Source organism: Dendrobates tinctorius, unplaced genomic scaffold, assembly GCF_039654945.1.
Source record: "Dendrobates tinctorius isolate UK_male_01 unplaced genomic scaffold, ASM3965494v1 ptg000003l, whole genome shotgun sequence".
NCBI classification, from domain to species: domain Eukaryota; kingdom Metazoa; phylum Chordata; class Amphibia; order Anura; family Dendrobatidae; genus Dendrobates; species Dendrobates tinctorius.
Genome location: NW_027361671.1, coordinates 22,379,693 through 22,384,035, shown reverse-complemented (window position 1 = coordinate 22,384,035; position 4,343 = coordinate 22,379,693).

Sequence of the window (4,343 nt, the reverse complement as noted above, 5' to 3'; positions counted from 1 at the left end):
ACCTCAGGTCACTGGTGTCAGCTGATGGGACAACTGCTCCCATCATCTGACACTTGCTGTCTTTAATAACAGTGAGACAAAACAGCCAGACAAAATTCACAGCTGGGAGCTGCAACCCTCAGCTGTCTGCTTCAGCAGGGCTAGTTAGCAAGAATAGAGGGGACCTCATGCTGTTTTTTTAATTATTTAAATAAATAATTTAAAAAACAGTGTGGGTCCTCCCACCTTTTTTGACAACCAACCTTGCTAAAGCAGACAGCTGGGGGCTGGTATTCTCAGGCTAGTAAGGGGCCATGGATATTGCCCTCCAGCCTAAAAATAACTTGCAGCTGACCAAAAGGCACATTATTAGATGCGCCAACTCTGGTGCTTTGCCTGGCTCTTCCCACTTGCCCTGTAGCAGTGGCAAGTGGGGTAATATTTGTGGGGTTGATGTCATGTGTGTATAAGACACCTATCCATTACTAATCCTATAGTTGTATGGTAAATAAAGTCACAGCTAGAATAAAGACTTTATTTGAAATAAGACTAAACACAGTTTTCCATTTTTACTTGAACGCCTAATTTCAGCGAAGCCCTTGTTCTCCTGTAATAAAAGTAAAATAAAAAAACATACCATACCTGTCTCTCATTCTGTCCCACGCCGTAATCCATGTCTGGAGGGTGCCAAGATGCATCCGTCCAGGCTGAGAACCACTGGTGAATGAGCTGCCTCAGAGACTGGTGGTGATGTCATCGAGGTTACATCCGGTCACTGAAGCTCCATTCCTAGCCGGGCTGAACTGTGGTGACCTCGATGACCTCGGTGACATCCCCGCTAGCACCGTGGGAGTTTTTGAACCCCCAGCTGTGAGTTTTGCATGGGCTCGATGACCAGATGGGATGATTTCCCCGCCGTTCAGAAGCGGTGTTTACCATGCTGTCATGCACATGACAGTGCAGCAAACACTGGATTCTCGGACCCCACATTCAAGTGAATGGGGTCAGGGTTCGGTTTCAGGTCCGGGTATTGTTCTGGCACCCGAACCCAAACCTTTTGTAACTGTTCGGCAGAAACCTCTGGACCCGAACATCCAGATGTCCGCCTATCTCTATTAGGAAGCCTTTGCAGGTGTTATTTGTTAATTATTCTAATTTACTGAGATAATGACTTTTGAGTTTTCATTGGCTGTAAACCATAATTATCAACATTAAAATAAATAAACTCTTGAAATAGATCATTCTGTTTGTAATGACTCTATATAATATATGAGTTTAACTTTTTGATGACATTTTAATATAGTGAGAAGCACTTGTATCAGTTTATACACTATTACACTATATTCTACAAACACCATTATATCCATACACTATATACTACATTATATACACTTTATTAGAGATACTTACCTATGCACTCTCCAGAAGCAGCCAAGCCATTCGCATGCTAGGACAGCAGCCATGACCAGTGAGGAACATGCAAAAACATAAGCCGCGGAGACACCATCACATGTTTCTCAACGCAAGCAATGACAAGCCAGGTCTTTCACCGGGAAGGAACAACCACGGGAAGGGCAGCCTCCAATGAAGGAAACCACCTATGCTAAAACATGGTATCCATCCACAGACAGCTGTTTCGGGGTATTGCCCCTCATCAGTGTGGAGTAGGAAACTGGCTAGTAGGAGCAATGCCTAGTAAAAGACCATGAAAAAGGGAGGATGATAGACTAGGCATTGCTCCTACTAGCCAGTTTCCTACTCCACACTGATGAGGGGCAATACCCCGAAACAGCTGTCTGTGGATGGATACCATGTTTTGGCATAGGTGGTTTCCTTCATTGGAGACTGCCCTTCCCATGGTTGTTCCTTCCCGGTGAAAGACCTGACTAGTCATTGCTTGCGTTGAGAAACATGTGATGGTGTCTCCGCGGCTTATGTTTTTGCATGTTTTACATACAGTGGGGAAAAAAAGTATTTAGTCAGTCAGCAATAGTGCAAGTTCCACCACTTAAAAAGATGAGAGGCGTCTGTAATTTACATCATAGGAATTTTTTGAATGTTTAAAAAAAATGAACATTTAACTTTTTTCACAAAAAAATTACTTCAGGTCCAATTTTTTTTATTTTACCAAGGGTAACAGGAGAAATTGGACTGCAAAAGATATTGTGCAATTTGTCTTGAGTACGCTGATACCTGATATGTGGGGGGAACCACTGTTTCAGCGCATGGCAGAGCTCAGAAGGGAAGGAGCGCCGTTTGACTTTTTCAATGAAAAATTGGCTGGAATTTAGATAGTACGCAATGTCACATTTGGAGAGCCCCTGATATGCCTAAACAGTGGAAACCCCCGATAAGTGACCCCAGTTTGGAAACTAGACCCCCCCAAGGAACTTATCTAGATATGTGGTGAGCACTTTGAACCCCCAAGGGCTTCACAGAAGTTTATAACGTACAGCCGTACAATTAAAAAATCATATTTTTTCCACAAAAATGTTCTTTTCAATTTTTATTTTCCCAAAGGTAACAGGACCCCAAAAGTTATTGTGCATTTTGTCCTGAGTATGTTGATACCCCATATGTGGGTGTAAATGACTATTTGGGCGCATGGCAGAGCTCGGAAGGGAAGCAGCGCCATTTGACTTTTTTGGCTGGAATTGAGATCGGATGCCATGTCGCATTTGGAAAGCCCCTGATGCGCCAAAACAGTGGAAACCCCCAATTCTAAATCCAACCCTAACCCCAACACACCCCTAACCCTAATCTTAGCCCTAACCCTAGCCCTAACCCTACCCCTAGCCCTAACCCTAGCCCTAATGGGAAAATGGAAATAAATGCATTTTTTTATTTTATTATTTTTCCCTAACTAAGGGGGTGATAAGGGGGGTTTGATTTACTATTTATGGTGGGTTTTTATGTTTGGCAGCTGTCGCACGTTAAAAGACGCTTTTTATTGTAAAAATAGTTTTTGCATCACCACATTTTCAGAGCTATAATTTATCCATATTTTGACCCACCGAGTCATGTGAGGTCTTAATTTTTGTGGAACGAGTTGACGTTTTTATTTGTACCATTTTCGGGCATGTGACATTTTTTGATCGCTTTTTATTCTGATTTTTGGAACGCAGAATGAACAAAAACCAGCATTTCATGAATTTCTTTTGGGGGGGGGCGTTTACACCGTTCCGCGTGTGGTAAAATTGATAAAGCGGTTTTATTCTTTGGGTCAGTACGATTACAGAGATACCTCATTTATGTTTTTTTTTTATGTTTTGACGCTTTTTATGCAATGAAAACAATTTTATATAAAAAATAATTATTTTTGCATCGCTTTATTCTGCGAGCTATAACTTTTTTATTTTTTCACTGATGACGCTGTGTGGCAGCTCGTTTTTTGCGGGATAAGATGACGTTTTCATCGGTACCATGGTTATTGATATCCGTCTTTTTGATCGCGCGTTATTGCGCTTTATAAATTATTTTTACACTTTTTTTTTACTTTATTATATTGTCCCGGGTGGACATCAGAATAAGATATCAGATTGCGTCGCTCCGGGGGTCACAGGGTAGAATTGAGGGAGCCCCCTCCCTTCACACTTCTCTCCTATGCCCCCGGTACACTGCGATCATTCTGTTTGTAATGACTCTATATAATATATGAGTTTAACTTTTTGATGACATTTTAATATAAATTAAATTATAAATATAATATAAATTAAATTCAAAACATTCAAAAACATTCAAAAAATCGCATTGCATTCGTCCCAATGTTATTCAATGGTGCTGCTCCCATCATGCGTTTTTTTTATCGGATCTGTTCCTCGGACCGAGACAATCGCAGCATGCTGCGATTGTCACCGATTTTCGGATCGGATTCGCCAATGCAAGTCTATGGATGCGATTAAAAATCGCATTGAAAACGCACCACACGTTTGAATTGCGATTAAATCGCAAGACTTCTCCAGGTCAACAGGAAAGAGCATCAGGCATTGGATGTCAATTTGATGCTTAGATGCGAATAAAATCGGTTCATCGCCGGAAATTCTGATGATAGACGGATCCCTGGACAAGAAATCTTTGTGCGATTTCGTACCGTTAAAATCGGTCTGAATTTTTAATGGTTGTGTGTGACTCCAGCCTAAATCAAAAATTTGCTTCTGGTATGGTGCCAAATGCTTAAAAGCAATATACCTAGGAAGGTTGAGTGTCATCGTAAAATCAGACTACCATCGCTTGTTTGAGATAAAATGTTTAGTCTTATATACTTTTGTTTTATTTATGACTGAACTTGTTTTCTATTTGGTGGATATTTTCTTGCCCTAACATCTTTGTACATGCACTTAGCACTTTTATGTCATTTTGACCTG